The sequence below is a fragment of the Vidua macroura genome, chromosome 2 (genome assembly GCF_024509145.1).
Source record: "Vidua macroura isolate BioBank_ID:100142 chromosome 2, ASM2450914v1, whole genome shotgun sequence".
Taxonomy (NCBI): domain Eukaryota; kingdom Metazoa; phylum Chordata; class Aves; order Passeriformes; family Viduidae; genus Vidua; species Vidua macroura.
In genome coordinates this window covers 90,981,189-91,004,380 of record NC_071572.1, presented here as the reverse complement: position 1 = coordinate 91,004,380, position 23,192 = coordinate 90,981,189, and the positions used below count along the sequence as shown (strand labels likewise).

The following is a 23,192-nucleotide window of genomic DNA, read 5'->3' as shown; positions in this document are numbered from 1 at the left end:
AAATTCAAATTTTTACTCTTGATACCATATTTTTACACCACGAGCTGTTGTGTCTGCAAAAGCAATATATCCAGACCTGATAGAAAGTGCTGGACAGAAAATAACATGCGAGTCTGCTGTTCATTTCCAGGACTGCTCTACAGAAGTATTCTTGTATTCTCAATTGTATATTAAACTCTCAACTGTACTCCAGAGAAAAACTCTTTAACTTAGATTTACAATATCATTGGCAAGTCCAGAAAATTACAGCACTTGAGAGACAGCTACATAAAATACAGGTTTTTAAGACATTGCCTTTGCTATTTAAGAAAAACTGTTTTTCACGTTGCATTACAATGGACTATGATGTCGACAATAACTTTGGAAGTTCTAAGCTTATCAGAAATTATTCTTTTCAATGCCTGTAACTTAAAACATTCTTCCCCAATTGCTTGCAAACATCTATAGTCTCTGTTTGCTTACTCTACACTTTACTTATTCATAACTGACTCTTCCTTTACAATCCCTTTATAACCATTTCTAAACACAACAAAGGTTACATTTTGGCTTAAACTGACATTATTGCTCTTTTATTTATTCAAAAGACTAAGATAAGGATAATCTGCCTGGGAGTATTCTCTGACAATATTCTTCCTGTTGGAATATAAAAATTAATAGGAACTGCATAATATTTGAAGATTTATGTGTGTTTCTCATCACTATTCTGCTCTGTAAGAGCAGAAGAATGGGAAGAATGGATAGTGGGGATCTATTGTAGTAGTAAAGCTAAAACCATGCAGTTAGAGACACCTAAATATATCAGAAGTTCTTGGGGCTGAAAATTAAGATGAAGCCAGGTCTGGTGCTATCTTGCTTCTTTTACCAGAAAGGTAAAACTTTTTGCCTTCTGAACATGAATGAGTAAAGTCCGGTCCTGATGACAGAAAACTCATTATTATCAATGGTATTGATTTGTCCCAAAATGTCTTCTAATGACTTTTTGTCATTTGGGACGTTTCTTCAGAGCCATCCTCCAGAATGAAAAGGTATATAGAGAAATTTCCAGACCTCCTCAGTGGGGAACATTGATGTTAACTTCTTCAGGATTTTCTTTTTCATATCTTTGTTCAGGCACTCAAAATACAAATCTTCAGTGTATATCCAGTACTCAAATGTATAGTATTGATATTCAAAAACAAATACAAGTAAATTAAAAAAAACACCCTAGCCCACAAAGAAACTGAATGAATACTTCTGACTGCATGAACACACTCTTTGTAAAGTATCAGCTTAGATAGTTGCAGCATCAATCACCAAAAATATTATTCACTGTCTTTAATAATTTCTAACACCAATGGTAAATGATAGTTAGCAACTCTACACATCTTCTGTTGAGGAAAGTATTCAAGTCTACCTTCTCTAGTTGTTTTGTTAAAATCAATAGAGAAAAAAAAAAAAAAATCACTATCCAGACAGTGATTCACATATGTCTAGGTACATACAAAGTCATTCAGGAAGTACCACAAAGTAGAGTTTCTGTCTCTGTGGTCCAAATACGAATTTAACACCTACCAAAGTTGACTTGTGATACCTCAGAGTGTCCCAAGACAGGAATTCTTAGATGTTACAAAAAGCCACCAGACATGAGGGACTGGTTCTCACTACCTCTGATCATGAAGCAGGTCACACATGGTACTTGAACATATGGGACATCTTTTATGAACATAGCAATAATATTCTGAAACAAATTCAGGATTTGTGTTGGGAGGTAACTGTTTCACATCTGGGAAGAGTGCTGAAAAAGGGCAGACTCAAAGCCCAGTTTGTGCTCATCACTTAAATCAGCAGCAAAGATGAAACTAAAGTTAGTAGCAAAGTACAGAGGGAATAAAAAGAGACTAGGGTACAGGACCTGTGTGTCTTGGCTGTTGCTTTCAATTGTGTCAAAAAATCCTTTAAAAGCAGCAAAGAAACAGTGAAAGCTTAATTAACACTTTGTACTATAACCAGAAGTTGTGATGAGGCCTAATTCTGTACAGATTTGTATGTTTGGTCAAGCACCTACATCAACACAGTAATCTCATTACTTTTGCTCTATCCATGTGCTTTATAACAATTTCCTGAGCCAAATATAACACATATGAGTACTAACTAGCTTCCAGTTGTGTATTCTGACCCAGTAGATATTATTCACATGCCAACAGAATGTACCACAACAGAGTTTTCCTCTAATGAGGGCATTATCTCACAGGACACTTTCAGTAAACTTGAAAAAACTTTTGATTACCTTGAAAACTTCTATTCCTTTATTTTATCATACTCAAATTTCACTACAAAGTCAAAAAGATAGCAGGGGGAGTGGGATGGGCAGCAACTGTGAGGTAAACAACAGTCAAGAATAATTTGAATTCTGTCAGTTTAATTAAAAAAAAAAAAAAAGAAGAAAATTCAACCAGAATGAAATATCAATAGACAGCAACCATTTGTAGAGTAATACTTTACATAGGTTTTACAAACAGATTATATTTAAAAATAAAATTTCTTTTCTTGCAAGTGTGAAACATTTGATAAACAGGAGTACTTATTTAGCATACTACTTAATTGGAAATAACATCTAAGATCTCCCCTTAAGTCATCACATTCAAACTTTTATTATATGAAGTCAGCAATACTACTCTTAACCTAGGTGATTAAACAGAATTCTAGCTACTTTAGAGTGGTTTTCATGTCTCTGGGTGTCATGGACATTAAGAGAAGGAGTTTATTTGAGTATCTGACAAAATTTAAGTATCTGACAAAAGTTTGAGTATCTGACAAAATCTGACAATACATCCCATGCTCTTTGTATTGACATTTAAATTGTTGTTCTAAATCAGGTTTCTTTGCTCTGTATTGTTACTGTAAAACTTGGATGCTCTTAATTACCTTTAATTCGTCCTTTATCATCAGTGTACAGTATCATAAGAAAAGAGAGAACCACAAAGTTTTACTTTCACACACACTGAAGTTAAACTTTGCAGATAGGATCTGGTAGCTAGTCAGTTTGAGTTGCAGCAAAAAACAGGAAAATCTGTGTATAAAATTTCATTTCTTAAGTTCTATTAAATGCAAATAAGAATTGTTTTGTGGCCTTCAATTTTCTCTCACTGGAGACAACACCAGAAATCTCAAAACACTTGTAGGCATAAATTTAAAAAAAAAAAAAAATTGTTGTAATTTGTCATGCTTTTTCTGGTTATTTGTTGCACTTAGAAGTGTGACACAGTGACCAGAATTGCAAAGCTAACTTGGGAAGGAATGGGAAAATAATCTTTGTTGGGGTCATTGAAAACACATCAAAAGACCTGAAATTCCAAATAAATGTGAAGAAAATTAAAGTAATCCCTCTGATGGAGGCAAATCATGAGAGAATCTCTGATGTCATAATCTTGTATGCATATTTACCAGATAAAGAATAAATCTAGATAGTTTTAAAAAAAGTTGTTGTGTATTTTTCTGTTTAAAAATAGTTTTAAAAAATATTTTTATTTTTAATGTGCATGATAGAAGAGCTTTCCTATCATACCACAATGATTACCAGCAGCAAGGCCAAAATGTATCTTATAGAAATAGTGTTCCTAAAGCAAGTCCTGTTTTAGAGAGCTTTTAGCAAAAGCTCTTTAACATTATCCTCAGTGTTGTTTACAGGAAAAGTATATCATGTCATCAGAGCTGGGAAGAGGTGACAGTGAAAGCAAATAGCTCTATTTAAGTACATAAGACATACACATTGGCATAACTTTTCCCTCTTTTTCCTTGTCTTGCTGCTGCTTTTATGAAAGTGCTACTTCCAGGTAGAATGCTGTTACCTCTTGAGAAGTATACTTCCACTTCACTTAGCAGACTTCAGCACAATTACAAAATATCTCCCTTTTTCGATGCTTTCCTGTGTTGGTTGTGGACCTTGAAAAGCAGTTTATTTAGCCTTGATAAATTATTTCATGTAGAAAATGGAGTTATACTGCTATTCTGTGAAGCTTTTTTTAAAAAAAAATTGAAATAAAAATACACAAAAGGAGGAATAGAACTAGATGTGGAAGCAAGAGATGGAAATTAATCCTGAAGTTTTCCCTCCCTAGTTCAAGTGATTAATCACATATGTATTTTAAAACATACAACAGAATAATTTGACCTTGCATCTGGAAAGTAAAACTGTATCTTTTTTGACAAGTCAAATGTAGCTAAACTAAAGATTCAAAATTCATTTTTTCAGTAGCAAGGGAAGCAAAATGCTTTCCTACATATACTGTGTCTCATTATACACTTTAAACCTCTGTCCTTTTCTGATGAATTTTAAATGTCAGTGACTACAAAATGATGTGTTCCTGTTGCTTTGTAGTCCTGGTCATAACAACTTTATTACTTATTTTTACTTACACAGGGGAAAACCCAATTATTTTAAACATGCAATAGACACATAAGGACATCATCAAAAGACTTGTACTGCAGAAGCCTTTTTTGGTGATGTTGACTCCAACTGTTTAGCAGCAACCATCTCTAAGTTTCTTTCTAAGCAATGGTGACAAAGCAATAATGCAATGCAAGAAACAGAAAATGAAGAACATGGAGAAGTGTATAAATACTGTTTTTGATCAGTATACCAGTTCTTGGATTAAAACTTATAAGAAAGACATAGCTGATCTTTCAGTTAACTGTAAAAACAAATGAAGCATCGACAAAACCCAAATTACCTGTTAAGTATGTAGGCATTCCAAGATAAACTAAAAGATCTCTTATTTGACATAACATATACACTCCTTGTATTTCAAAGCAGAATTTTCCATACAAAGTATTTAATCCAAAATGGAAATCAGCAGGTATTACTAAAATCCTTAACTTTAGTTGAGAGATTATTTACTGATGTAAATCAAATAGTATAATTTGAAATGTAGGATTTATTTTTCTTAATTTTAAAGATTTCTTCATTTTAAAGATTCTAATTTGAGTAATTGGAAAACAATTCCTATTTGGATCAAATAACAAGCATATTGCCTTCTCCAGAAAGTATGTCTGAAGTTTCTAAAGTTATTCTTTAGACATACATAAGAAAAGACATTCATAGAGCACAAGTATTACTTGTCTTTTTAAACTTCAGTTACACATTGTTTGTTCCTCAGATTTGGACACTAGTGCTTGACCAATCAATCAGTTTTTGTAGCCTCAGATATTATCAGAGAACCAAGAGCTGCAAATCAGGCCTCCCTAAACTCAAATTCTGGAAAAATATGCAAGTTTCTGATGGCAAGATAAAGATAAACGACGCTGTTATCTTAGTGCCTGCAGGTTTGCCTAGTCCAGGTTTGCAGTGATTTGGACTGTTCTCTACCAACTGGGTAGCTAAACTCTGCCTAGGATAGATCCTGATTTCCTACTTAGCAGCGGGAGAACAATGTCACACACATTTCTGGAAGGTAATCACTTTTCAAAAAAGCTTTAGTTCAACATAAGGACAACTAAGAGATTTTTGTCAGTCTCTGGTGTACATAAGCAGAGTGCCCTCAAAGCTTTAGAATCTATTATTTCTATTTAACGAAAATGCTGGATAAATTCAGCTGAAATTTAAAATCATCTACCACAATGTGGAGATCTCTTTTGGTAGGGGAAAATTGTCTTAAAAATGTTTTTATTATTTTTTAGATGTGAATTAACAAAATATAAGATCAGATACGTAAAAAACTCCCCACATTTTAATTACAGTAAAATAAACACTGTGAGTAGACACTTGAGGATAAGAGAAAAAGGTTAAGTAGTGAGTACACTCAGGAAACAAACATGAAATGTATAAGTGGAGACTGTAAAATATGGGGAGAATGAGGAAGTACCTAGGGATACTGAAGAAAGTTAAAAAAGAAAAGAAAAAGGTACAAAAAGATGGAACCTTTTGATAATGTAAAGGAATATTGATTAATTTTGCTTTCTGCTGCCTTTATCTTATTTTGCATTCTAGCCATTTATACTCTTCACTTACAAAACAATCCTAAATCAAAGCTTATTTCTACATAATTTTTTGAATCTTAACTTTGAATTTTTTCTTGAGTTAAAGCCATTTGTTATTAGGTGCCTTAGGATTTCTGATACAGCAAGACAGTCACATTAATGTTCCCAATTTAAACAATATTTTAGATGTTTTCAATATGACTAAAGGGATACAGCTTTTTCTTCCATAAATGTGACTAAAATCAGTTAAAACAAATCACCAGGTGTGAATCACAATACTATCAGTTCAACAGATGTTTAACTAAAAGCAAAATCAATAATATTATAATATACATTTAAAAAGTAAGTACTCTCACAGATTGTGAAAGTTGTTACTAACAGAATTTCAACAAAATATTCAATTCAGAAAGAATGGAGGGTACTCAAATAAATACAGTAATTTTATCAAATATAGCTTAGAAAAGCTTTTTTCTCTGTTATGACAATACATTAATAGTCTTAAACAACTTTGTCAATATAAGAACTGCATTTCTGTTTTTGGAAGCACTATCTTCACATATGCATTGAACATAATTATCAAATGACTCATGAAATCATTCAAAACTAAATAAACTATTTTCTAATGCAGTTCCGTGTTTAAGCAAGATAACAGTTTTCAGCAGACATCATCAGTATTCTCATTAAGTGGGAAATACCTACCATAACAGAACAAAACTACAAGTAGAATGTTACAGGGAAGAGAAGTGTTGGGGCTGGGAAAAAAAAATCTTTTCTTATACCAAACAGTAGGGCTGAAAATTAGGCAAGTTTTTTGGTGTACAGGCTACATCAGGTCTGTTTGAGCACTTAAGTCTAGAAAAATAGCCTGAAAAGTAGCATGGGCAGCACAGGACTACCATGTCTTATCTTGGTCTTGCTGTCCACCCTACAAAGGGTTTGGCTCCACCTCCACAAAATTCTATGCCACACCCATCCATACTACATAAGACATGGCTCTGGGTACCCTCTAGGGAAGCTTGGACCACTTCAGCCCTCACTTTTTGCAGCACCAGAATATATGCTGGAAGTCTTGGGGTGTACTACAAAGGCACAATGCATATAAGGACACTCACATGAATGTGGAGGGAGCAAACCTGACACTGCGTTCTTGGCTTCAACCATGCTGGCTTTTGGGATTGTTCACCATGCTCACTTTCTTCTTTGGCACTCAGGTCAAACTCAAATCAACCTCTTCTTCCTTCACATACTGAAATCTGTCTTATCATTTTATTATCCCTACTGTGAAAACTTTCACTCAGGCAATCAATAACAGCAACCTTTTCTGCCAGGCATACAAATATCCTCCCGTGGCTTTTCAGCTCATAGGGAATGCTGATATTAAATACTCACTGTTAGATTTTTAGCTTTAAGTTTTGAATCCATCTATTCCCTTCCTTGTATTTCCAAGTAAAAGTGAAATATTACAGTTAATTCTCATTGATTTACAGCAACTTTATGTGGCTTGAGAATACTAGCTACCAATGCTAGCTACCAATGTCACATTTTTATTAAATTGTGATGCCCTCTTCAATGAACTCTGAAGCACTGCCGAATGGACCAGCTAGTAAGACAGCCAGGTGACTAAACAAAATCAGTAGGTAATTAATAATAAAAATAAAGTGAATACTTAGGAAAATCTGAACAAATTCTGAGAATCCTAGAAAAAAATTGGGCTGCAATAGACCTCTGGAGATCATCTATTTCAGTTCAAAGCTGGACTGGAAGAGGCCTTTGGAAGGAGCTTGATATCTAAAGCATTGCTAACGTAGCCTGGCCTGTGGTTAGGGTTCATTACCACAGCTGTGCTCTACTGATTCAGCTTCATTCCAGAGCATTTCTTTTTTTAAGAAATTCTTCCATTTTATTATAGTTTCAGTAGTCTGGAGTCAACAGAACATGTTTTTTTTTTTTTTTAATTATTACTGCCTCTCACTTAAAATCCTTTTCCCCAAAACTGAGAAAATTGGGTGCAGTGGAACTTTGCAGACATGTCTACTTCCATCAGGAGCCTGCATGCTTCTCAGAAAGGTCTAACAGCTTTGGAAATTCAAGGTAGGATCTATGTGAAACTTTAACATGAAACAGGCTGTTGTACTCTACACTGTCAGCCTTTTCTGAAAGCCACTACTATCCACAACTAATAAGGCAAGGATGCAAAAAGTCTGTATAAAATTTAGTATCTGGCACTTGAAATACTGGGAAAAGGTAAGGTGAAGCAAAGGTACTAAAACTTCTGTTCCTCAGAGCACTGACAGCATAGAAAATAAAAGAGGAGGAACTGAAGAGTTGTAACAGTCATTACTACAAGATGATTCCATCCCTACATCCCTTTATTGAAAATACATATATACCTGATTCTTACAGGCAACCTTCAGGATGAACATATCCACAAACAGACATACACCGTATTGAAAAGCATGTGTTTTATGGCTGCCATCAGCATTATCCAACACTTCAGTACATACCACACTCCATTTAAAAAATATTTATGTATTTCAGTTTATATTTCTCTTTGCAGTCTTATACAGACTTCATCCACCATAGAAACATAACCAACCATGGCATGAAATGCAGCAGCTGTTTAACAGCTTTTGGCAGATATTCAGAAAAGTTTAATGAGAAGACTGGCCCAGGTAGCCAAAGCAAAGATTAATTAAATAGTGAGAATACTATTACCCGAGCTGAAAATTTGACCAGGATATTGAATTAACCTGTTATCCAAACTGCCATGATGCTTTTAGCCTGGTTTCATAAATAAAAAGGCAACCAAACCCTATGTCAATGTCTAAATCATCTGTCTCCCATTCATTTTCCCTGCCTTCTTCAATAGTTTATGAGTTTCTTGGCCAATTTCAACGAAATTCAACAGACAAGCAGATGCCTCAAATACTACATTCCTGTAAACTTTCTGAAAATGAGGTAACAGAGAAAATAAGAATCCCTGTTTATGTCTTTACTGAGGAACTGCAATGGGCATGAAGACCTTATAAAATATCAGAAAACTGAAGTGAGAAAAAGACCTTGTAAATGTCTCTGTTACAAAAAACCTTCAGTCACTGCTTGTTAAACATGTAAGACAATCAACTCTGAGAAATATGTCCACAGGAAATCCAGCTTACTTAATTCCCAGTCATGAAAATAATTAGAAACAGTAAGAGGTTAGGATCTGGGATTTGTATTTAATGTACAAGGTGTTACTTTCTACAGGAAGGAAAAAAAATCTCATGAGGCTATTCAAGCAAGAAGATCTTTGTACACATAACTTTGTGTCTTATGATTATAAACAAAACTCAAAATATAACATGCTTTAAAGCACTGAGTTTTCAACCAGGAAAGAGCTGCAGGCTGTTAGCAAAAGCATGAAGGTTTGGAAAAGGGATTTTAAGTGGTTCCCTCTAATGCTGGGCTTAATTTAGACTCTTACTTTTAATTTAACCCCATGCAGTTGTTCTTATCCTTTGGTGGTATTCCAGGAGCATTTTTTCTTCATTACATAATAGAAAGGAGGGGTGTATCTAACAGAACATTTGTTTAGAAGATAAATAGAAATCCATCTCAGCCAAAGTGGCATCATTTGTGACTGTATCACAAACAAAACTTCCAAAATCTTAACTCATGGCAAACTTCCAGAACTGTATGGTACAAAGATCCTATAGTTCACTCAAATGGACTACTCTTTTGGAAGTGGCTGTGCAGACCAAAAATTCATCTCTCCAAAAACAGGCAACATCAGCCACACTTACCCAGGCCCCCTCCACAGAAAATGGAAATAGACAGACACTTCTAGGACGTGATTCACCTCCTCCTGAAGTAGGAGGAGATTTAAGACAGATACATTAAAAACACCCGTATCTTGGTAAAAGGAACCTAGCTGACTGGTGTTGATGCATTAAAATCACATTCCTATACTTTGGCAATATCCTGTTTTAGGAACTTATGTGCTCATTCAGATTCATGATTTTGTATGCAGTGCAAGCATCACTTGGTGGCAAGACACCAAGTATCATCCAAAAAATCATTTGATAATGAGTCAGTAATCCACTGATACCTAGTTGGTAATTTTCTTTCAGGCAGAGAAATTATCCACAAGAAAATGTATTTGAATTCAAGGAGATTACACACTTGCAAAATGAGTTCTGTACACACATAATTAAATGCTCTATATTAATTTAAATATGTTTCACAGAAGTTAGAAACAATTTTGGTAACAATTCCTCAGGTGGGAGGTTTTATCCCAGAACCAATCAAGAAGTGTTTAGCAGAACCATGGATCAATTGTCGACTAAATTTAACTTTTGGTATGTGATAAATAAACAGAGAAATATACAGCTACACGCATCAGAGGTTTACTACTGCAAATCAGATATTTATGTAAGTACAGTAACATGATACTGTAAAAGATTTAAAAGTTACTAAACTTAAAATTTTTAATTTAGCTTCTTAATATTACAGAAGTGCAGATTTATACTATGAAACTTAATATTACACTTAATTGTAAAAACAAGTATAAATAAACTATCTGAATCAAAAATAATAATTGTAGTTAAAAATGAATACATAATTTATGCCCTAAAACAAACCACATAAGCATCAAAATGATCCTTAAATAAGGACAAAATCAGTCTGAAATGTGGCACAGAAACTTAGATGGGGAGAAGCTCAATACAACCATGTAACAAGAAGAAACAAAAAGAACTCACTTGTTAACATGCTAATGTTTTAATACAAATATAAAAATAAATTTTAAAAATTGCTACTTACCTTGGAGATTTGAAACAATGTGGACTTGTGAAAAAACTACAATCAGTCTCTTTCCAAGAGAGAATTGTCTAACTTTTCCACTACTTTCAGATCTGGAGTGGAAGATATTTTAGGTCTGGCCAAATATCACTGGAAGAAAATTCGTTCACATGTTTGGCTATGTTTTGCATTCCATTCTGTTGCTCTGGCACACAGACACAGCTAATTATAATCTGTGACATAAGCGGTTAATTCTACTGCTAAAACAGTTGTGTACTGATTCCAGAAATGAACTTATGGTAAGACATAACCAATCCAATAACATGCACTGAAATCGCTCAGCCTGTCACGTAACGCCAACTTCTTTATTAAAATCTGAGACTGTGAGCACTCCATAGAAGCTGCACGTAAAAACCATCATCAGAGCTGGCTGCTAACAGCACTCAATGCAAAATTAGAGACAAAAAAGACTTCTGCTTTCTTTTCTGAATCTGTATGTAACATCCCAACTGAATTTTAAGAGTTCATTTTCTGAAAACTTTTCATTTTAATACTAACATTATTCTAGCTATAACATATACTGGCTGGCATATAAAAAGTTTCTTCAAAAAAGGAAATACAGATATTGTATACACCTATAATAGCACATATAAATTTTGTACAAGAACCATACTAACAATTACCAATCTTTCCAAGAAGTTAAGCCTATCTTGGTATCTAAAACACAGATGCATATACATGCATAGACACACATAAATACTAGAGCTATATAAAAAAAAAGTTGCATATATTACATATTTTCAGATTTCAGACATTATAGAAGTTACAAGACATCTTTTTTTTTTTTTTTTTTTTTTGTTTTTTTTTTTTTTGTTTTTTTGGTTTTTTTTTGGTATCATTAAAGCTTTGAGCTCTCAAATGCAGAAAAAAAAATTCCAGCCTGGCACCGCTTACATTACACTGCCTACACAAACACTGACCAGCATACTTCTTGTTCAACCTCAGGTATGTTAGAACCTGCACTGGTAGCTTTCCACAATTTAAAAAGCATTAAAATATACATTTGTAAGATTTACAGAATAAAAGGTTTGTGCTATATGAAGCATTGCAAACATCACCCACATCTGGACAATTTCATTTCTCAAAGCATTTTGTTTCCTTTTTCTCAGCCTTGTGCTCACACTGTCATCATGCCTTAGAAGACAAAGCTCCTATCACATATTTAACAGCTGCAGATCATAAATTTAGGACTGACACAAATCCAGCTGATCACAGGCTTACAAGATACTTTTTTCCCTTCATGAGTTCTGTGGCCATAAATCCTTTATCAGACTCTGTTTACATATACAAATGGTGTTCTTTTCTCTGCAAATAAATTAATTCACTGGTATCTGCCAAAAATGACAAATATTTCCAATAAAAATATTTAGCAATATTTTAAAAACACATTTTGTATTTAATCTTGGGGTTGTATGAAAGAAAGTGTGAGGAAAGCATTTGTATGTTGTGTTAATACCAAAACTTCTCTTCAATTGAAATTCCTTTTAAATATTAGAGGAAGAAACCTAAAAATGATGGACAGTTTTGAAAGGTTCATTATTTAGGTAATTAGATATTCATGTCTAGGGATTTTCTGCAAAATCTTTTGCCCATTCTTGGAGAAAATTAGAGGATTGGCTAAAACTGGGTACATGACCCTCAATACGCCAGTGTTTTTAACTGCATTTACAACATGCTTTCTTTTAGCATGTTTGTAATTATTTGATTTCTAAACATATAAAAAAGATTGACTAACATAGTGCCTAGCTATTGAAAAATTAGATCCTGTTGCCCAGTAGGTCTCTTTATGACAGAACTTTGTGCTATTTTCCATATACGATTTCTCTTCCTAGTCTAGCTGTCTCCTTTATCCTGCTCTTCCACATAACTAATTTCTACAAAATTAAAACTTGAAAAAATGAAAAGAACAAATAAATACCTCAGTTAGTAACTTCTGAAGTTCTCATGAAGTAGGACTGAAGCAAGAGCAACTGTCAGTGAGTTCTGTACCATCTGAAGGCAGCTGTCCTCCTATTTAAATGCACAGAAGGGAAAGAGAAAGCAAAATTTTGCTTGAGTATGGAGAAAAAATAAGATATATATATATATATAAGATGAGCTGCCTTCCTCACTACTTCAACTGACAACATCTTACAAGTGATAGGCCAAAGTTCACTCAGTTTAAAACTGTGACACAAACAAATGAAACACTGGATACCCAATAGCTGTTTGGACTGCAAATATTCACGATAGCAGAGTTTACAGTAAATGCAAAATAAACATTAGTCAAAAATCTATATGCAAAGTAATAAAAAATATTTCTGTTTCAAACTATAAGATTGGAATCCATTAGTATAATGAACAATCTATTAAATTATGGGGTTACATTGCATTTGTACAAAATCTAAATCTTTCTCCCCCTCCTCCCTAATTTTCTGCACAGTTCAAGAATGCTGATATCCCATTCCTCACCCCAAAACTGCAAACCTCCTTTTCAATTTGGATTTACCTTTCTGGAAAGGTAACTAAGGAGATGTATTTATCTTCCACATTGTCCAAGTCCACCCATGCCAGCACCTGACTAACTAGAAGCACTTGCAAACTCATCTCAGGAAAAAAACTCAACAGAAACTATGGTTTCAATATTCTGCTACTGTAACCAATTCTACATTTTTTCCCTCTCTTTTTTTTTTTTTTTTTTTAACAAGTGTTTGATGTATGCCTGTAAGATTTCAAGAACATCTGCTTATTTCTCAAAGTACAAAACAACACAGTGGTGGAGAAGACACTATCAGGTATCAGTTTAAGTAATTCATCCAACTAGAAAGGACATAGAAGACATTTGGTCCTGTCAGATATTTTTCAAGTCCGTGAGGTGTTTAAAGACTGTGAAAAGCAGTGGGAAGGCAAAGGGTATTTAAGTGGTGATAAGGATTTGGTAAGCAAAGGGTATTCAGGAAACAAGAATATTCTAGCCTGTATAGGAAATAGAACTTATCTGAAATACTGTGATTATGTGGAAAACACTAAAAATAACTAAAATTAGGTTGTACAGATGTGTAACTCCAGATGACGGCAGAAATCTTTTTCAGCCTAAAAGATTCTATGAAACAGGAGTTTTGACATATGAAATATTAAAAGATACCTTGGTAAAGGTTCAGAAAGGTCAAGTAGTATAGCAAAAGCAAATTTAAAGATAAAATGGCAGAAACCTTGGGGAAAAAAGTATGAATGCAAACCCAAAAATTAACTAAATTCTAAAACAACTAAAGTGGGGGATAACTGTAATAATGGCCAGAAAATATTAAAAAGTAATTATTTACCAGAAATCTCTAGACTACCAATAACAGAGGGGAAATATCCAAGTATCCTCTGTTCTTGGGCATTTTAGTTACTCATGAGCTTGAATACTGATGCCACAGAAAAAGCACCTTTTCAAAAATGATGTTTTCCTGTTCTCCTGACCTCCCACTATGTTAGAGACTCCACTGTGATACCAAGCAAGAAGTGTTAGAAAGAATTTTTCTAGTGTTTCCTTCCAAAGCATTTTGAATTGGCTATGTTTAATGTGCTTTTCAAATATTTAATGGATAAAACAGCTGTTCATTTATTGATAGACTGAGAGTCCTAAGGATAGGGCTATGGTGAATATTTAAAATAGGATTTAATCTTCTAAACCTGAGCAGAAGAGTGAGCCAAAAGAGCCTTATATCTTTCCCATATAAACAGAAAGAAACACTTGAAAGTTACTCTTACACCAATTAGATCTACAAAAATGCAATTGTTTTAAAGAGTTACAAAGTGGAAAATACTCCAATAGGAATCTTTTAAAATATAAACCCAGTACAACCCCCCCCAAAAAATAAGGCTTTGAGGGAGATCTGCTTAGACCATTCCATTACATGGTATCTATAAGGAGGTTCGAAACAGCTTTGAAACTTGGAATATCTATCCTAAAGAATTAACAACTAAAAGAGAAAAATCTGAAAAGTACTATGCAAGACAATATGAAAATTAAAGAACTTTTCAGTATCCAACTGCCCTGTTTGTCAGTGCATGGCAGGTCTGGTTTCTAGGAAATTTTTTCATCTGTCAGCATGAATAGCTGGCTGTGGGTCTATTGCCTGGTCACCCTTAACAGCGTTTGAATCGCTGCTTCAGCTGTTAGGTTTCTGTTCCTTGCTGCCACACCCCTTTTCTCTATCCCACTTTTTGATGCGTTCTGTCATCTTTCCTCCCCTGTACACTCAGCGGGTCCAGAAAAATAATTTTTTTTTTGCTTATTGTTTACCAGCTCTACTCAATCTCTTTTCAAATTCACATAGACACAAAATTAATTTATATAGAACTGTTTCAAACAGTCACAGAGAGCTAGTTAAGGTTTTTTTGGGAGGAAGGATGTGTTAAATGGTATCTTCTATTTGGATTGCATCTTCACACACACTGATTAAAAAAGACTTCATTCTGTGAGTATAATTCTGCATAAACCTTTAAAGAGATTACATAGTGAAGCAACAAGTGAAAAGCTGCATTGTACTCTGTGCTCACCACTGTACTCCGTGCAAAAATGAGCTTGACAACTGCCCTGGAATATAGGTAAGTAGGGATAAATTTATCTTCTAAGAGCAAACAAGAAAGCTCATGTTTGTAGACCCTTTCAAAGAGCCAGCTGAAAAGATTAATTTGGATTCTGAAGCTTAGGCAGACCAGAAGACACAATGGAGTGACCTTGCTATAGCACTTCTTTAAAAGCAGAAAAAGTTGCCTAAGTAAGTATCAAGGAGGAAAAATCCCACCAAATACTAAATGTCCAAGCAGATTTGAAATGATTTTGTCCCATTGCATTGTTGGTATAATTCAAGAATTCTCCTAAGCATGAAGTGCAAATACTGTTAACTTGAGGAAATTAATTGTTAGCTTTTTCTCTGGAATGAAATCAGAAATGTTTTTTTTCTCGGTATACTTACTAAAACATACAGAAACATATACTTTGGTTCATATGAAACTCTCTAATAATCTGGACAGGAGGGTGGAGCAAAACACTTTTTAATCGGTGTGCTATTTTGTGCATTGGGACTTTTATTTTAGGATATGATTCATTTTGCACCTACTCACAGCTCCATCAGCGAGCACTCTGTGACAGGCAGAATAGTGTATTTACAATTCTATTCCATAGAGTATGTCAAATCACTTCTACAACAGATGTCAACAGCACTGACAAGCAACAGAGAACCACATTTCCTGTTCTCTGCTCATAACATTTCCTCTTACATCATCTGGCCTTTACTAAAAACAAAATCAAGACCCCAAATGCCCTAAATGTCCAGAGCAGGATGGTCTAGTCTGCCTTGGGATATCTGAATTCTGAGGCATTCAAGTGAAACACATGGCTGTCACCCAGTGCAGGTGGCTGTATGAAACAGAAAACGGAATGATTGTTCCTCCATGGTAGAACAAGTTTGTTAGGTCTTTGAAGCCCTGCCTCTCTACCCATATTCTCATATCACATAATGGCTTGTACAGATACAAACCCTAAAGAATACAATGATTTTAACACTCTCTTTTGCTTTCTTCCTATTTCTTTTATCTTCTTTAATTCTTCTTGTTTCCTTCCCTACTCACTGACAGAGAAGAAGTACTGGTGATCAAGAGATATAAAAGTCTGCCATTATATTATTAAATATTATTTTTCAGTAACATAGCATATATTTAACTCTGAGAAATAAAGCTTTAATCTAATTTGCATTTGAAACAAAAGCATATTGAAGACATAAAACTCTTGTTTAAATCCAGTTACTCAGTGTCTACTTCATTAGTTAGAATAGCATTCTCATTCAGTACCACCGTGCATCTTCCCAGAAAGAAAAAAAAAAGAAAATTAAGGCACACAAGAAAAATGTCTCCAGTTTCAAAAAATTTAGAAGAAGAGAAGTGAAACCATGGAAATTACAGTGCTCTGGCCAGAACTCTATAACAGAAACCATTGTCCCAGAACTTGTGCCCTGACAGATAGAATGCTCAGAATTTAGTGGATGCTAATTTTATATTTGGAGAAACTGAATATTCAATTATGGAGGAATCTGCATTAGTTTAATTTTCTTTAAACTTCAGCATTCAATAAAGGTGATAAAAAGATTGAAATCTATTTAATACTGAAACAATGCAGTATAAAAACAGTGCTTCTTCCTTGTTAATCAAGAGGGAAAAGTTATTTTAGGATGGTCATACTACAGACCAGCATGTATGCTCAAAGAAAGAGACTAAGTAGGACTGGCTGTTTAGTATAAAGAAATTAACACATTCTTAACAATTTGTTATGAAACCTAAAGAGAGCTTCTTTAAATTCTTTTGTTGCACAGATTCAGCTTACAAAATATCAAAAGTACTTGCAAAAAAAGAAAAACAACCTAAGAATTAATGTCTTGCAGTCAGTGTAGGAAAAGCTTTTATCCAATACTGATTATCTCCTGTGGCTTTTTTTGGTAGTCAAGAAAAAGCAATGTTCCCAAAGCATTTTACTTTTCCTTTAAAACTATACTATAAAATCCTGAATGATCAATGATTTTTCCTTTTACAAGTTCCCATTGTAAAGCTATTCTGAAGTAGATTGCTATTAATTTTGCAATCAAAATCATACTACACCCTATGACTCACTAAAAGAATGCCAGAGGAAAAAAGCCCTAGAATTTTAAAATGCCAAAAATGGGGTGGAGGGTGAGAAAAGGCACAATAAAAAGCACTCTTGTGCTACAGAGTAAAATAGCCTAAACCCCGGACATATTAGCTATTATTCTGGAATCCAGAAGTATACAGTATTTTATAGCATTTCCATTTTTGACTGCAAAACTGAGTCTCTCACTTTTAAATTCCCAAGAAATAGTTAACACATTTACCATAGAGGTACAGAGTCAATCCAGCAAAGGATTGAAAGCCTGGGCAAACTTTGGTTAACAAAACACAGTTACACATTGGGTTTGCATGGACAGGTTCTGATAGCACAGGGGCTGCAGAAGTGGCTTCTGTGACAAGCTGCCAGAAGCTCCTTCCATGTCTGACAGAGCCAATGACAGGCAGCTCCAAAATAGACTTGCTGCTGGCCAAGGCTGGGTCAATCACGAATGACATATCTAAGAAGGAAAAAACAGTTATTGGGCAGATGTAACTATGACCAAAGAGTAGTGTAGTGAGAATATGGGAGAGGAACAACCCTGCAGACACCAAAGTCAGTGCAGAAGGAGGGGCAGGAGGTGCTCCAGGCACTGGAGCTGAGATTCCCCTGCAGCCCTTGGTACAGACTGTGGTGAGGCAGCTGTGCCCCTGCAGTCCATGGAGATCCACAAGGATGCAGAGATCCACCTGGAACCCATGGAGGAGCCCACACTGGAGCAGGTGGATGCCTGAGAGGAGGCTGTGTAACCCCATGGGAAGCCCATGCTGGAGAGGCTCCTGGCAGGGACTTGCAAACCCGTGGAGAGGGCATCCATGGGCATCCATGCTGGAGCAGGTTTCCTGGTAGGACTTGTAACCTGGTGGGAGACCCATGTTGGAGCAGGCTGTGTCTGAAAGACTGCATCCCATGGAAGAGTGACTCACACTGCAACAGTTTGTGAAGAACTGTTGCCCATGGGATGGACTCACGTTGGAGAAGTTCACAGAGAACTGTCTCCTGTAGTGGGAGGGACCCTGCACTGGAGCAAAGGAGAGACTTCTCCCTGAGCAGTGGCAAGAACAACATGTGATGAACTAACTGTAACCTCCATTCCCTGTCTCCCTGTACTGCTAGGGAGGAGGAGGAGGTAGAGATGAGAAGGAGAGAGAGGTAGGGGAAGGTGTTTTTAAAATTTGTTTTTACTTCTCATTATCCTGCTCTGATTTTGTTAGTAGTAAGTTCAGTAATATCCCCAAATCAAGTCTATTTTCCCCATGACGGTATTTGGTGAGTGATCTTTCCTGGTCCTTATCTCAACCCATGAAACCTTCATTATATTTTCTTCCCTCCATCCAGCTGGGAAGAGAAGAGATAGAGCAGCTTTAGTGGGTGCTGGGCATCAAGCCAGAGTGAACCCACTACACATTAAAAAATAAAACTTAACTGATGATTTCCCAAGATCATTCCATGAAGAATCTGTACTGAATCATATTTAAGAATGCAAGACCAAAGTACTTAATTCAGAGTCACTTTTCTAGATCAATATGATTGTCCTCATCAGGCGGACAAAGGAAGCTCAGCACTTAGCTCAGGAGTTCCTCTTCTAATATTTCTAAGAAGACAAAAAGGAAGGCCAATGCAAAGGAAGCATAAAATGGACAAGCAATTCTTCTTCCCAACCACCATAACAAAATAGCAATTTCTGCTTCTGCTTTCTGTGGAAAAAAATTGAACAGCACTTAAAGAACAACAGTAGAAGGGTAGAGAAAATAATTTTTAAGAATCTGGTTTGACATTCTGAACTTGTATTGAAGCAGAGCCTTAGTACAAGGGTTAAGTCGCAACTCTTGATCCAGAAGATCTTTTTTGAGCTACCATTCACAAGAAAGACAGTAAAAATAACAATAATAATGTTGTTAGTATACCCCAACTATCTGTTTGCCCTACTGAGACTTTAGCTTTGCCAAAATGCAAGCAGAAAAATTAGGCACATGAGAAGTGAATTTAATTAGGAACTTGCCATCTGGCATAGGCAAGCAAATGTTAAGTGGCGCCCTTTTAATATGAAGAAACTATAATCAACCAGGGACCAGACTATAAGCTATTTCCAGTTTGATTGAAATGCTTAAATTAACTATGGGAATAGTTAATTACCTAGTATTTTGAAGGGTTATCCTTGAGGCCGAGCTGCAGGCAACCACAGCAAGCAGAGTAACCATAAGAGAAGTGTTGACTTAAAATTGACAGAAGTAAACTGATAAATTTTGGCAGTCTTTAAGAATATGACATCCCAACTTACGGAGCAGAGTTTGAATATACTTGCAAAATAAAGTGTTGCATTAGTTTAAACAAGAAATATAGTAGTGCTACCTGGAGCAATGTTTATTACAATATAGCATTCCATTCTAACAGGCTATTTTGAAAAATAACAAATAATAAAGAAAAAACTAGTATGGAAATGGACAACAAAATGAAGTAGGCTCTACTCGGCTGCTCTAGCTGTGCAAAATAGGAGACAATTTGTTTGATTTTAGTAAGAAACATTATTACCAAATGCCCAAGTTTCTCCTCTAGTAAACCTGTGATTCATAATAGTTTCACAATTACCACTCAATGTAATTGACTAGTTTGTAATTTTACTAGTCAATTTAATTGACTAGTAGGGAATACATTCATTTTCCCCTGTTATTTACTCAAAACATTTAATGTCACATCTTTACTTCTCACACTTCACTGGCTTTGCATCAGCTGAAGTGACAACAGCTGCATCCTAGTTGGTATGATCATCTCATTTACTGTCTGGATAACTACACAAACAGGCTGCTTCATTTTCAGCTGTGCGTCAAATACCCAGTCCATCCACTGTTAGAAAATGGTTGCATGTCTAAACACAAAGCCAAGGCACAGATCAGCCTCTCCAGCAGAAAACAACTTCCAGAAATTCACTGTCCATTTCTAAGACAAAGGTGTTTGACCAACTCCAACCTACTGTGATGACCCACACTTCCCCTTACGGGTGGGTTGTCACACATACTCTGTTATGATGTATTAATCCAACAGATAAGCACCAAGACCAGTCTAAAAGTGCATTGTTCTAGTCAGCTCTTGTACAAAACTGAATGGTCCCCTTTATGTACAGTATAACTAGCTGCATATCCAGTTTAACCATGACTTAGAGCCATCTCTACTTTTTTCTAGCACTTTCTAAGGAAGTATCCGTGGTATTTCCTAGAATATTGATAGGAAGAGGTCTTAGAGGATAACCAGCAACATACAAGTAGTCAGTGCCAAGCCTTTCAGATTTGCAGAATGTGCACATATTTTTGGGTCTCTTTCTCTTTAATTGCCATGGTTAGACTTTATAATTAACTGATTTTACTTGCCTCATAGGAATCTTAGAATCTGATTCTGGGCTTGGCAAAACCATCAATACCAGAGCACTTTATTTTTATATTCTCAAGCTAGTTCTAGTAGACACTTGATGTACTTCTCTTTCCTCATTAACTTTTCTTGACGTGCTTAGATTTTAAGCTTGTTCTTAAGTCAAGGGCATCTTGCTTTACTCTCAAAAGCTAGTTCTTATTTCTTATACAATTTAGTGCTCCTTGTCTGTCTTCTATATAATATCCCCAAAAGGATAAAAAAAATCAATTAAGGTGCATTTTAAAAACAGGTATATAGCCTAATACATTCACAGGTGCATGTGAAAATACTTAGAGGTATCTCTCAAAATTTCCCCACAATTCTCTACTGCTTGCCACGGGATTGAGCAAATGGAAAGGATGGCAATTATATTTGCTATTGAAATAGTCTGGGGAGAAAAGGTCTGGTCAAGACTATATTCAGATTTCCTCCTGAGAATGGCACAAGAAGAGAAGCAGTATTTTTGGATATTTGTGTTCTCCTTACATTTTTAGGACTTAATCAAGGAGGGATTGGCACTTTGACACCTGAGGCTAGAAGAGAAGTTGCCTCCAGCCATACTGATTTTCATGACAGCTTTCCTGGGCATGTTGTTAGCCGAAGACGGGAAAGTCAGGCAAGACAGACACTGAGTGTTGCATTTGTGATATTTAGCATCCAACAGCACATAGGAATACTCTTCCTGCAGTGATATGGATACTCAAGTGACTGAGAAAAAGTGAAGACAATGATGCACATTCAGGTTACACATTCAGGAACTGGAAGGTGTTGAATGAAAATGTGTTTGCACTATTGCTAGGGAAGTTGTTTAATCCTTGGAACAGATTTTAACAATGCCTCATGTAAAGGCCATGCATTGAGAGACCAAGATGAGCAGCTGGTAAAGTACTGTACGAAAGTTTGACCTTACTCTAAGAGAAGCTAATGGACGAAATCCTACAGAAGACAGACACTGAATAAAGAAGGAGTATTTTGAGGCTGCAACAGAAAAATACTACTTCTGCTCTCTTGATGCTTAATGTGCAAGTTACGGGTTAAGAGAACAGCCTTTAAGATGTAAAATACTACCTCTGTGATCAAGAAAACTGTAGACACTGAACATTTTCCAGCAGCACCTTCCACAAGATGACACAGAAAATTAGTATACCCTTTGAATCATAGAATGTAACCTCCACAGAACTGGTCAAAAGACAAAGAGATTCTTCTACATTAAATTGTATCTCTTCGCTCAAGTAGCATTTTATATCCTCATATATTGCAAGGATCTTATCTTCACTGAAAGTGAAGTCTTCACTTGTCTTTCACTGCAAAAAGAATAGATTGGGCTTTGTTTTATACCATTATTTCTACATGCAGCATATTCTTACAGTAAGTCTATATCTTAGGTAGCTTGCTTTCTTTTCAAGCAATCAGCATTTGAAACAATGATTTGTACATGGTCTATGCACTGTCAAATAGGTCCACTTAAAATCTTCTTAAAGCAGTACAGATAATCAGGTAATTTGCATTTGTTAATGGTTGTATGGCTAAAAAATTGAGAAAATATATCAACCTAATTCATATTTATATAAGTGTATACACTCATTTATAATTTGAAAAAAAACCCAACATAAATAACAGAAAATATTTTGGGCTATATAAATTTTTAAATGGCATATTCAGAAACTACAAAATTATATATGTCAAGAGATTCATAGTCCCAGTTCCATGCTTAGTAAAAATTTACATGCTTACTTATATTCCTCTATGAAAAACATAACTACCTTAAAATACTTTTTTTTCAAAAGTTTTTTTACTGGAAATGCCACATAAAATCAACTACTTGTTCTGTGTAGGCTCAGGGAACAGATCCAGAGGAGGGCAAAGGCCCTGATTAGCAAGATGAAGTAAAAAATAGCAAGACAAACAGATGGACACATGGTAACTAATAGTGTGTCAAGTTCTTCTGAACTAAAATGACCACATACTTTGCATTCCCAAAAGGTAACTAAGCACAAATAAGCTTTGGGGTTTTATTTTTTTTTTTTCCTATTGAAAGAGTAATTTAGTTAGCAATGCAGAGAAGGTTCTGTGTCACTTTCTCAGAATCACCAACAATTTCAAACTTTGAAATACATACTTAATGTGTATTGATGCAGAAGCAGAACTACTGATAACTGGCTATCTCTGAAGGATGCTTCCCAATTTCCTGTAGATTGCAATGCAGCATCTGTATCAATATCAAGTACTAACAATTCTCACTCCTCATTCCTAAGCCAATCCTATTCAATTAATTAGAGTTCTTGGTTTCTCCTGCTTTAGGAATGATCCATAAGTAGCATCCTTGTAAGAGAACATACAATTCCAC

At 35.3% G+C, this 23,192-nt stretch overlaps 1 protein-coding gene across 3 annotated transcripts in view; it reads right to left on the bottom strand.

Annotated features, from left to right (window-relative positions):
* The window catches only part of SGCG (sarcoglycan gamma), a 104,110-nt gene that overhangs the window by 60,791 nt on the left and 20,127 nt on the right, over positions 1 to 23,192 (bottom strand). For 2 of the 3 annotated variants that reach the window (XM_053969429.1, XM_053969437.1), the window contains exon 2: positions 12,713 to 12,804. The gene's annotated coding sequence lies outside the window, so the exon portion shown is untranslated. Of the gene's footprint in view, positions 1 to 10,755; positions 10,833 to 12,712; positions 12,805 to 23,192 lie in introns of those variants that run through there. The other variant, XM_053969444.1, reaches the window with a different exon arrangement.